A 13,221-nucleotide genomic window follows, 5' to 3' on the forward strand; every position below is an offset into this window, starting at 1 on the left:
TCAATTTTCAACCACTTACATCAAACTTTACACATAGATCACTCACTCCATCGCATTTATCTACATATACCTAAAATTTAATTCATATGTCGTAAAATTTAAAAATTCATTAAGTAGGTTTTGAAATCGATTAAAATACATGCATGATTTAACAATCCGTTTGTTTGTAGAATATGTTTGTCCTTTCTTTGAAGAATACTCCCTATTTTTTTTGAATGTCTAATTGACACTTTTTGCTCTATTTACTTGATCTATTTTAACCAATGTTTGTAAATTATAGGAAAAAATAGTAATACAGTTTATAGGTACTTTTTGGAATCGCAATAAATAGATTATTAATATCCAGTTGTTATAATTTATACTTTTTTATAATTAAAGATATTATTAGTCAAAATTCTACATTAGCACGTGTGCCAAGCTTCAATGGAACACTTAGAAAAAAACAGAGGGAGTAGTAAAAATCAAGATATTATACTCACTTCGTGTTTGAATTAAATAAAACATTTTATCTTTAACAGAGTTTAATGAAGATTAGTTGAATTTATTAAAATAATAGATAGTGGAGTATAAGTTTGGGAGAGAGAAGAGAGTAAGGGGTTTTGTAAGGACCATTAATATGAGTAGAATATTATTAAAAATAGAGAGAATATTACAAAGTATTAAAAAAAAAAATAAAGAGGTTATTAAACAAGAAAACATTTTATTCATTAAAACACAACTAGAAAAGAAAAATATTTCATTTCGGAGGGGTAATATATGTGTAATATGTGCTCATTTCATTTTCAAAATTTTACTTTTTCATGTCAATTTTTTCCCTATTTTAAGGGCATGTTCTGATTAACCGAACTTATTGGAGCTGAATTGAATATCTTATAAGAGAAGGAAATTAAAAACTGAACTGAATTGAACTTATTGGAGCTGAGCTGAACTGAAAATAAACTGAAGAAAACAAATCCTAAATTTATTTTGGTTGTCAAATTGAGCTCCATTTTATCCATCTTTAAATTTAATGGTGAACGGCATGAACCCCAGTGCATTAATAACATACGGGTGAAATAAGTTTGGTCTCCAACATAATCCATTGGCTTTGGTGCAACCTATTGAAGGCATTAATGGCTCTTAAAGGTGAGAGTTGAAGGCCTAACTTAATGCTCCTTTGATTTAGGGGTAGGCATGGTGCATAAATGCATAGACATGCGGGTGGGAAGAACTATGTTGTATCAAAGCATATATGAATATGGACGTGAATTTGTACTGTAGAGCCACACTAGCCGCAAACCATCTACATAGCCCACGAAAGTGTTGCAAACTTGCAATTGAAACAATTATCATAAATCGAGAATCTAGCCCCAATAATACTCTCTTTATCTCTAATAGTTATAGAGGGAGGTACTAGAGATGAGGCCTCCGTGTGATACATTGAGCACTCTAACTAGAGTATACTTGTACATTTTAGCGAAAAAAAAAGCACGAGCACAAATGTGTGAAAGAAGTTCTATCAAAGAACAGTAGGAAGGTGAAAAGTATTTAAAGGAGCTACCTCCTCTTAAACTAAATTATGTTATCTATTGATATCAAGGCCTTTTTTTTTTTTTTTTTTTTTTTTTTTTTTTTTTTTTTTGCTTAAAAGCCACAAGGACGAGTAATAGAATTGATCCCATGTCCCCAAGATGCCTTGAAACGAGAGGGATGATCTAACCAACAAGTTTTACCACACATATATTCAAATAAAAGTATAGGATTAATAAAAATTTGAAAAAAAAATAGGTAAAACGAAATTTAGTCAAGAACAAATAATTTTAGGTCTTAATGACTAACAACACTACTCTCATAGTCCCATATATAATGTTGTCACTTGTCCGTTGTCTGCTTCTCTCCTCATTAAACCTTGACACACCCTTTCTATTAGCATCATCCCTTAACAAAAGTGCTTCTATTAAACACCCTTTCTATTTTCTAAGCTCCTATTAGCATCACCCCTAACAAAAAAGCTACTATAAATAATGAGCTAATTTCAACATTAAAAAATAAAAAATTAAAAAAAAAAAAAAAAAATTGACACCAATCGTTCCAACTATGTTACTCAAGCACGCATGAAAAAACCTGGACGGCGGGCGTGCCCACATAGCATATATGCTTATGCTCTCCAACCCAATAGTGGAAATTTTTGGGCAAACAAAAACGCAACCTATGCAAAACTGCTTAAAACACAAAACTAAAAAAAAAAAAAAAAAAAAAAGTCCACATTTTCGTATTTTACGGCTCGCCCAAATTCAATTGGTAACTTGACACTTTCCTTTAGACAAACACAAACACACAAAGTCAAAGAAAGATATCTTTAAGAAAGAAAAGAATAATTATATCTGAAAGGGTATTTGTATTTGTAAGAAAAACAAATCATAAAAAAGCACCCACTATTTTCAACTTAGCAACTTCCTCCACTCAGAAAAAGTCATAAATCAACACATTCACCGTCAAGATTCCTTGCCCATCCCTCCACTCTTTCTTTGACAGCTACCCCCCTTTTTGCCTCTTTAATCTTCAACCCAAATCTCCCCCCCCCCCCCCCCCCTCTTTTTTTTATTATTTAATTAATTAAAATTTCCAATTTTTTCAAAAAGAAAAACAAATTAAATTCGATTTACTGCAGCACTGTAAAAAAAAACTTAGATAGATCTTTAATGGACAATTCAATACAGACAGAGCAGTAAATTTTACCATGAGCTGTCTTGTACTTGATGAATTCAAATCTAAAGTGAATTTTTTTCCCTAAATTGTGCAGTACAACTAACGATTTTAGTAACTCTAAATTTCCATTTTCAACCCTTTTTTATTTTTATTTTTTTCAATTGCAATCTTCTTCAAAATTCTTCTATGATAGTATGATCCTTCAACATTTTACTAGTCGTAACGTAATACGAACAAAAGGATGATTCAGGTTGTCCGTCTGATTCTCTAAACAAAAACAATTTACCACAAGTATAATTCCCTTAAATCCAAAAATTAAAAACACAGCCATAAAAATGATGATACAATTGAAATAAATTACCCTCAAAATAGGTGAACTTTTTTTTTTCATCTCTCACTTTGTTACACTTGGTAGATTAGGCCCATTACATGATAGAGATAGAAATATTTATAATCAGTACTAGAAAATAATAATTAAAAACACTATTTATATATTTTTATATACTACATATTTAAAAAGAAAAAAAAAAAAAATTAAGAAGTGGGATGAGAACCTGAGGAGACCCTCGGAGAAGAAACGGGGAAAAGAGGCAATAAACGGGGCTCCGAATCACGAGGAGTAGAAACGGGCGAAGGATGAAGGAAAAACCCTTTTTCAGCAATGGCTTTGTCTTCCGCAACTCTATCGACAAGTACGTTCGGAGAGGGCGAGGCGGACGAAGAAATTGGCGATCGATTGAAGGGGTCATGGATAAGCGGAGTTACAGGGGATAAAACGAGAGACGGGAAATCGAGTAAAGAAGGAGAGAGAATCTCAGCATTATTATTTCGATTTGGAGAGTAGATTGGGTTACAGAGACGGAGAGACTTGAGAGTGGTGCTACGACGTTCGTAGAGTTTGGATTTGGTGGGGGTTTTGATGGGTGGGATGTTGTTGTTGGGTTTTGATGGGGTTGGTTCGGAGGATCCGGTTAGCATTTGGACGACTTGTTTGAAGGAGGAAGTGTCGGCTTGGACGAAGGTGGTTGGATAAGGGTTGGTTTCGGATCGAGTGAGGGGGAATTGTTGTTTTGGAGTTTTCGTTGCGATATGTGCGGCGGTGTTGCTGCTGGTGGAGGGGGAGGGGGAAGGGAGGAGTGTGTGAGTTTGGGTTTCCATTGTTGGAGGAGAGAGAGTTGATTGTGGGAAACAAACGGAAAGAGGAAAGAGGAAAGAGGAAAGAGGAGAGTTTAATTTGAGTTGAATTTGTGTGTGTGTGTTTTTTTTTTAATTTTTATTTTATTGATGAAATTAAATGGATTAGGGAGATGGTGAGTTGGGTGAGAAAAGTGAATAAAAAGTGTGGGGAGGTGAGTTTTCAAGAGTGAGTTTGGTTGGAAGACAGAGAGAGAGAGTACATTATCAGTTTATAAATATTTTCGTTATAAGCGAGTGGGTTTCACTCACTTATAATGTAGGTTGACCAACACGTAAACGGTTTGAATCAATGAAAGGTTGTTTTTTTCAAATAAAGTTATTGTATGACCGTCATTTTTTATTTTTGTTTGTTTGTTCGGCTTATTTGACTACTTTAATTTTTTTAAAAAAAAAAATTTTACGCGTAATTTGTCACTACAGCATGTGACCGCTTATAAAAATATAAAGTAACCTCTATAATATTGACCAAATAATCTATGTAACATTGATCAAGTAATCCATATAACAATAATTAAGTATTCCTATGTAACCAACCACATATAAAAATGTCTTGTGGTGAATAAGGCAATAACGGATCTAGAAATTAATATATGGATAGGGATTACGAAACTTAGATTCATTAAAAAAAAAAAAAATGAGGTATAATCATTTTTGCCGACTGAAACTTGAGTTATTAATTCATTTCACTGCTGTGTATTTATCCATCCTCTAACAACGAGTTCCATAAGTTAGTAACGGGATATATACCCTCAATTAGTCAATTCCATCAAGGTACCATGTCCAAACAAGCTTATTTCCGACCATGTCTACCTCAAATTCTCAAGATGATAACGAAAGAGTTGTAAGAGAGTGAAATGCACGAAGTTTCAGCGAAGGTGGAATGAAGTTGGGTGGATGGTTCGATTGGTAATAAACATAATGACAGTCGTAAGAGTCGTAACATACTAATTGGTGAGAGTGTGAGACCGGTTGAAGAGGTACATACAGAGTTGTGTACTTGTGTTGTGGGGTTGCTAGTCAAATTTTAAAGAAGAAAAAAATATATATTAAAAAATGGTGAGTCATTCAAGTGGTGGGGTTGGAAACTTGGAATGGTCGAAAGAAGTTGTCAAAGGAAAGAATGAATAGGAGAAGTTTATTACCAGTGAAAATTAGTAGTCGTAATTGCCCAATTGATTTGGCATAGACAATGAAATCCGTGAAACTTACTTCTCCTTGTATACTTGCAAGTAACCAAGTTGCAACTCTTTTTAAGCTCTGTTCTTTTGATGTGTTTCATAGCAGTGCAGAGCAGGTATAAGCAGCCTAAAAGAACTATATTGTATACTCCCAAAGACTCTCAGTTATACAGGTTAACATTCATGAGTAAAAGAGGTAGATAAGAATATCCCCTAATACCTACTCCATTTGTTCTTATTTTATTACCCCATTGCGAATTTTTAGGTTAAATTTTATAATTTTTAACCATAAATATCCATTAATTTACACGAGAAAATGTACTCAAGTATGGTCTTGTTAGATTCATTTCATTGTATGTTTTATTAATATGAATTTATTTTTATAACTTTTACGTGTATAAAAATAGAGTTATACACATTATAAAACACATCTAAAAGATCGTGAAAAACTCAATGTAGTTAAAAAAAAAAAAATAGGAACAAAGGGAGTAGCAAATATGTGGTGTTCTCTACCAAATCACGCATGCTTGGTTATACAATTTGATCATGTATTGAAAATTTATCATCTATTATTAGTAAGTGCACAAAACTCTAGCTAATAATCAACTACTTGTAGATGTTAAGTATAGAAAAGAAAAAGAAGGAAAACTATCACACTTGTAAGGTTTCTCTGATGTACTCCGTCAATTAAATTAATTTTAAAAAACGTATTTATTTAACAAGAATAACATAGATAGATAAAATACAACTATAACACACTTTATATTTATTATCTTCTTATTTCGCATATATAGTAAAATTGGACATGAAATATTATGAAAGATTCAATTAAACCAATGAGTACATTAAAATCACATTATTTTAGCCCATATGAGTGTGAAAAAAAAAATTCAATGATAAGTGCGTATCTATATCTTTTTCCTTCTTATATATATATATATATATATATATATATATATATATATATATATATATATATATATATATATATATATATATATATATATATATATATATATATATATATATATATATATATATATATATATATATATATATATATATATATATATATATATATATATATATATAATACCAAGGTGAATAATAGGAAATAGGAACTAATCTCAACCATTGATCGCACTCCATCTAATGGCTCACATTGCACCCGCTCTCATTAATGGAATTCTCGTAATTTCGCTGTTTTCAAATTGTTTTTCAATTTTTTTTAATTTTTAAGACAATTTCATTTACTTTAAGACAAATTTCACTTACTTTTACTAAATTTTCATTTACTTTTGAGAAATGAAACTGAAAACTAATTATAAAGTTAAAATATTACAAAAATGTCATTAATGACACGAGAAGCATGTGAGTCGTCCGATTAACATGATCTAAGGGCCTAGATTAGTTCCTATTTCTTATTTTAGTCTTGGTTCTCATTATAACTTGGATGTATATATATATGTATATAGGGCAGGAATAATAACCTTCATTCAATGATTTTTCTTTTTTTTTTTAATTTTTTTTTATGATAATCAATAATAACATAATACTAAAACAGACACCAAGAATGACACGTGCCATTTCTTGGTGCTGTCATTTTTCCTCCAAAACCATCCTCCATCTTCTCTTGCCAAAAATGCTTTAGAGAAAATTTATATAATTTGATTTGTTATTATTGGTTTTCTTATGTATTCTATATATACACATTTAACTAAAATTTTATTCTAAATATTATAATTCGTATCTTTTCTTGACAAAATCTTTTAAAATAATATTTGTATAATATGATCGATTTCCTATTTGGTCACCATTTTTTTGGATAATCATGTTTTTTTATATGATGAGATGCATTTTTTATTTAATGAGATGTATTTAATATTTAATGAGATGCATTTTACATTGTATTGGAAAAAATAAATTAATGTAACTATTTTCTTTTCTCCAAAAAATTGCAAGATCACTTTGACTATCAACTAAACTCCATTTCCTCTATTTAATCTCATCACCATATCACATCCCTATTTTGTTTGTTCTTTTTCACTTCACATGTACCATTGAATTAAGGACTAGATTAAAGATGGGCCGTGCCGTCGCGGGCCGTGCCGAGGTGGGGCTCGTGCCGTGCCGTGCCAAGTTTTGGCACACCCCAACCCATGTGCCTGGTGGGTCGTGCCGTGCCGGGCTGCGGGCCACAACGATTTTTTAATTTTTTTTTTTATTATATATGTGTGTATATATATATATATACACACACACACACACACACACACACACACACACATATATATATTAATTATAACAATAACGTGTGGCGGGCCATGTCGGCGTGCCGACAATCGTGCCCGTGCCGTGCTGTGCCAATTTTCAACATTTGTGTTCACGGCACGGCCCACAAGTGGGCCGCCGTGCCGTGCCCGAGTCGTGGTGAGCCCGTGCCTCCCGCGTGCCGGCACGGCCCGTGCCTATCTTTAGACTAGATTATTAAACATTATCATTATTATTATTGTTGTAGTAAGTTACGTATTAATTTTTTTTGATAAATTCGTGCATCGCACGGGCACTAATCTAGTATGAAACTATTGGAGAACTAATTCTAAAAAGAATGAAGTTTTAATTAATTAAATCGTCTTACTCTGTACATATTACTTGCAGATTTAGATCAAAGGGTTAAATGTGCAGCTATATTATTTATACTTCTTTCATTTTCTTATGTTCTTCTAAAAAATCATTTAAAAAAAAAAACCAAAAAAAAAACTGAAATTTCCATTTATAATATAAAAGAAATTCTAGTTAAGATATTGATAAGTTTAAAAATTACACCGAAATAGAAATTATGTATTGTGCATTTAATACACTTTGCATGTGATGGTAGAAAAATAATATAAGTAATACATATGCATAATAGCTGAAAATTCTAAGAAATTTAATAATGCTATTTTTGTCCATAAATTCTATTAAACCTAATAAGAAGAAATATTTTAAAATTTCTCAATAAAAATACTAAAAAAACGAAATAAACAAATGAAATAATAATAATAATAATAATAATAATATTATGTTCATTTCTAGTTAATTAAAATTTCATGTATCCAAATACAATGCTAATTAAATATATAGTACGGAGTACTTTGTATTATCAAAAGGTTAAACGAACTTAATGTCCCATAGGCCGAGTGTTCCCTTCATCTTAAAATAATAATATTCGGTAACTATAAAAATAAATTATGTTCAACACAAATAAGTTCAAATCAATAAAAATTGTAAAACTATTTTTTAATCATTAATAATCACTAAATGTACAGAACAAATATAATTGAAAATCACTACAAATAAAATTTAATTAGTAAAATATTTTCATTTCAATAAATATAAGAAAATTTTTGATTTTATTAACACCACACAAAAACCCGAAATTGGTTTTTAACACCCTTATAAAATACGAATTGATTCATTATTGACTTCGTATTGATTTTAAAATCTTTGAGTTTGTTAAAAAAAATTGGTCTTTGAGTTTTAAGAACAAACAACAACCACTGCACCAAGCAATATATATATATATATATATATATATATATATATATATATATAGTCAAGATCCGGTGAGAACCACCCTCTATGTGAGAACTCATCCTTTATGTGAGGACAAATTTCAGCTATTAGATTGTATTAAATCCAACAGCTGAGATTGTTTACATAATAATGGAAAAAATGTAATTTACAACTTAACAAACCCTCCTCTGAAAAAAGAGAAAAAAAAATAATAATAACATCACACATTAGTTCTTTCTCTCTCCAAAGTTTGAAGGTGAACATCAATGGCTTAAAGCTTGAATGGTCGCTACTTTCTCCCTCCTCTTGCTCACTCATACATAATTTTGGTTAGTAATTTTCAAATTTCGTGCTCTAAATTTTGGTTTTTCGTCCATTTACTTGCTGCTAATCAGAAAAACAAAGTGAAGAAACTATGAGCTTCAGTTTCAATGAGATTCAAGGATTTCGAACATAATTCCGTTCGATTTTTGTCAAATTTCAGCAACAACAAGATTCATATATTATACAAGTAAATAATCAACACAGTTTCTATTAGTTTTTGTTGAATATAATTTTCTTAATTTTGGTCCATAATTTTCGAATTTTATGGCTTTAATGTTGAATTTTCGTTAAAATTTTAGCAATGAAGGATCTTAATTTAGTATTTTCATTAAAATTTACAAATTTGATGTTCTAATTCATTATTTTAGTGTTCTAGAAAATTTCTAATTTGAATGCTCTTATTTTCGTTATTCAAGTTTTACATTAAGATTTTTGCTAGATTTTTTGAGTTTAGTGTTCTCAATTTAGTAATTTCATTGAAAATTTCCTATTGATTGTTCTTATTTTGTAATTTATTTTGTCATATAATTCAACCTTAATGTTATAAATTTGATAAATTCAATAGAAGATATATAAAATGAGCAAACATAATTAAAATGAGCAAACTAAATATGAAAAAAATATAGTAAAAATAAAAAGACCAAACAAAAATAAAATGAACAAACAGAAATATAATGAGCAAAATGAATTTTTTTATTTTGTAATTTTATTGTCAAATGTTATAAATTAAATAATTTCAATCAATTATATGTAAAATGAGCAAATATAATTAATATGAGCAAAACATAAATAAGCATAATGATTTTGTGTTATAAATTTGATACATTTAATCAAAGCTATGTTTTCTTTAAAAAAAAAAAAGAGCAAAAAATCCTTGTTCATATATCAAATCAGCAATCAATTATATTTGCTCATTTACCAAATGAGCAAATAATTTTTTGCTCATTTACCAAATGAGCAACAATTTTTTGTTCATTTTGTCAAATGACCAAATAATTCTTTATTCATTTATCAAATGAGCAAACAATTATTTGCTCATTTTGTCAAGTGAGCAACAATTCCTTGTTCATTTTGTCAATTGAGCAACAATTCCTTGTTTATTTTGTCAAATGAGCAACAATTCCTTGTTCATTTATCAAATGAACAATAATTTGTTGTTCATTTATTAAATGAGTAACAATTCTTTGTTCATTTTGCAAATGAGCAAACAATTTTTTGTCACTCATTTATTAAATTAGCAAACAATTCTTTACTCATTTATTAAATGAGCAACAATTCTTTGTTCATTTGTTAAATGAGCAAACAATTCTTTGTTCATTTATCAAATGAGCAAACTATTCTTTGTTTATTTTGTCAGATGAGTAACAAGTGAATTTTTTTTATTTTGTAATTTTATTGTCAAATCAAACAATAATATTATAAATTAAATATTTTCAATCAAATATATGTAAAATGAGCAAATATAATTAATGTGAGCAAAACATAAATAAGCATAATGATTTTGTGTTATAAATTTGATACAATAAATCAAAGCTATGTTTTCTTTATTAGTGTAAACTGATATATTTAAATTAAATTTATTGGGGATTAATTACTTTGACTAAATGGGCAACCATTCTTGTTTTTCTAAAAAAAGAGCAAAAATTCCTTGTTCATAAATCAAAGATGCAATAAAGGAAACTTTCGTAGTATGTATCTGTAAAAATAAATAAATAAATAAATAAATAAATAAATTTTCATACCCATTTTTTAAAATTAATATTGTATTATTTGTTAATTAGGGCCCAATTTGTATGTTTATATATATATATACACACACACACACACAGGGTTGGGATTCAATGAGAAGGAATCTTGGTCGTACAATAAATCTAATGGTTTACATTTTATTCACGCAAAATGCATATTCAGCAAAAAAAATTATGCACATTTAGTACAAAAGTTATGCATATTTAAGTGAAAAATTATATACATTTATTTTTTACTTTTGTTTTCCTCTTCACCGAAACAAACACTTTCTCTCTCCTCCATTAAAGCTTATTTATAGTTCTAACTTCTAATTATATAGATAATATATATATATATATAGTTATGAGCAAATTGTAAACCCAATAATAAGTATTGAATTTCCAGGCTTCACTACTTTGATCGGATTTCCAGGCTTCACTATTTAGTTGAGTATTGTTGAATTGTACTCCTGAACCCGTATCATTAAACGATAAATTGTGAAAAACATTGAGCAATTGGCTGAACAAACATACCTTGATCATTTAGAGAATATTCAACAATATGTTCTTATAATTCAAATATGCATCTTTAATACTGAGAAATTGCATATTTTAGTTGATTAATATGCATATAATTTGTAAATTATGCACATTTTTTTACATATATAATAAATGCACATGTATCTTAAAAGTTATGCATATTTAATCTTACTCTAACTTGGATATAAATCACCTGTATTCTTACTATGTATATTGTCCACGACATTATCATAGTCATGTAAATCCTTTTGAAATACTTCCTCCGTTTCAATTTACTTGACCTATAGTCCCATGGCACGCAATTTAAGGAGTTAATTAAAGAAGACAACGATACATTTAATACAAAAAAATAAAACCACCAATAAAAGGGATAAATTGGGATTTCATGATTTTTTTTTTTTATTTAGCTTATGATTATCTTCTTTAATCTCTTCTTTAAATTGCGTGCCAAAGGGCTATAGGTTAAGTAAATAGAAATGAAGGAAGTATGAGAGGAAAAAAAAAGATAGGGTAAGAGATAGTGAAGGAGAGGAACAAGAAGGAGAGGGAGAGAAATGGGTTTTTTTTTTTTTTTTTTTTTTTGGGGAATTCTGAGAAAAAAAAAATAGGGAAGTAGATAATTAAGGAGGAGAATGATGAACAGGAAGAGGAACACAACGACTCGGCGAGGAGAATAGATATAGATGGGGATAAGTATTAATTGCAATTTTGCCATTAATGAAGCTTTAAACAAAAGCCATTAGATCATTTTATATGAGCGTATGAGATTCCTTCTCATCCTTCTATATATATATATATATATATATATATATATATATATATCATCATCATCATTAATAATTTCTTCTGACTTTTCACAACGTTTTGACTTTTAGCACTATTTATATATCTCACTTTTTATAGCTTTTATAAATAGCTAATAAAAAATATCGACGGTCAAACATGGACATCAACGAGCATTTTCAGCCAAAATGTTGCATGTAAACTGAGATAAAGGGAGTATTTAGTTTTATTTTAATTTATGAGACTATAAATTTTAGAATTTTAAGTTACAGGTTCAGTTAAAGAAAAAAAAGTCAAAGTCCCAAATGTTAATTTCTCGTAGGATCTGAATAATATAGCTCTGTATAAAATTTGAATTTAAATTAGGTATTTTTTTACTTTTACCACCAAAAAATATCAAAAATTATTTTTTATCACCAAAACTTCTAAATTCTTGTTTTTTTTTTTGTTGGGGATGTCCCACTTTCTCATAGTGAGAAACAAATTTTTCTCACATGACAATTTCGTAAATAAACCAACAACTTTATTCAATTGTGGAGCTCACAATAATAAAAAAGTTGTTGATTTATTCAAGAAAATGCCCCCATGAGAAATAAATTTCGTTTCTCAATATGAGAAATAGGGAATTTCCCTTGTTTTTATATTGTAGAGATCACAAACTTCTCTAACATTAATTCTTGTTTGTTTTTATACTGTAGAAATCCACAAGAGTACGTAATAAATAACACAAACTATTAGGTGTTGTTTCGTGCGGCAGCCCATCTTCACTTTAAAACACAACTACCGCTGTAATAAGAAGCCCATCCATTCATTTCAATCCTCAAAGAAAACTGGAATTTTAGGGGTCACAATTCACAGAACAAACATCATCATGCTTAAAAAAACAACCAAATCGAAGAAAATGATTTATTTTCATTTTCTAATTGAATCGAAAGCCCCTCAGAATGAAGATGACGATAACAAAGGTGAAGCGATGCGATTTGCGGGTGATGGTGGAGTTCGCTACTGGTGATGCGTTTGTTGAGGATTTTCTAATAAACAAGGGTCACAAAGAAATGGAAATGAAATTATTGGTAAAACCTTTGAGGCGTGAACGGGATCACTTTCCCAAAAGTATAATTCCGACCCTATACTACAACCGGGTATCACGAAAATTACTCAGGAGATACAACGAAGAACAATTACTATCACTTGTAGGATGATAGCAATTCAATGTATAAAAGTGTTTG

At 29.5% G+C, this 13,221-nt stretch overlaps 1 pseudogene; it reads right to left on the bottom strand.

Annotated features, from left to right (window-relative positions):
• Positions 1-3,018: 3,018 nt before the first annotated feature.
• On the bottom strand, positions 3,019-4,050 carry LOC145577396 (VQ motif-containing protein 4 pseudogene; annotated as a pseudogene).
• Positions 4,051-13,221: the final 9,171 nt, after the last annotated feature.

The sequence above is a fragment of the Chenopodium album genome, chromosome 14 (genome assembly GCF_948465745.1).
Source record: "Chenopodium album chromosome 14, dcCheAlbu1.1, whole genome shotgun sequence".
Lineage (NCBI taxonomy): Eukaryota > Viridiplantae > Streptophyta > Magnoliopsida > Caryophyllales > Amaranthaceae > Chenopodium > Chenopodium album.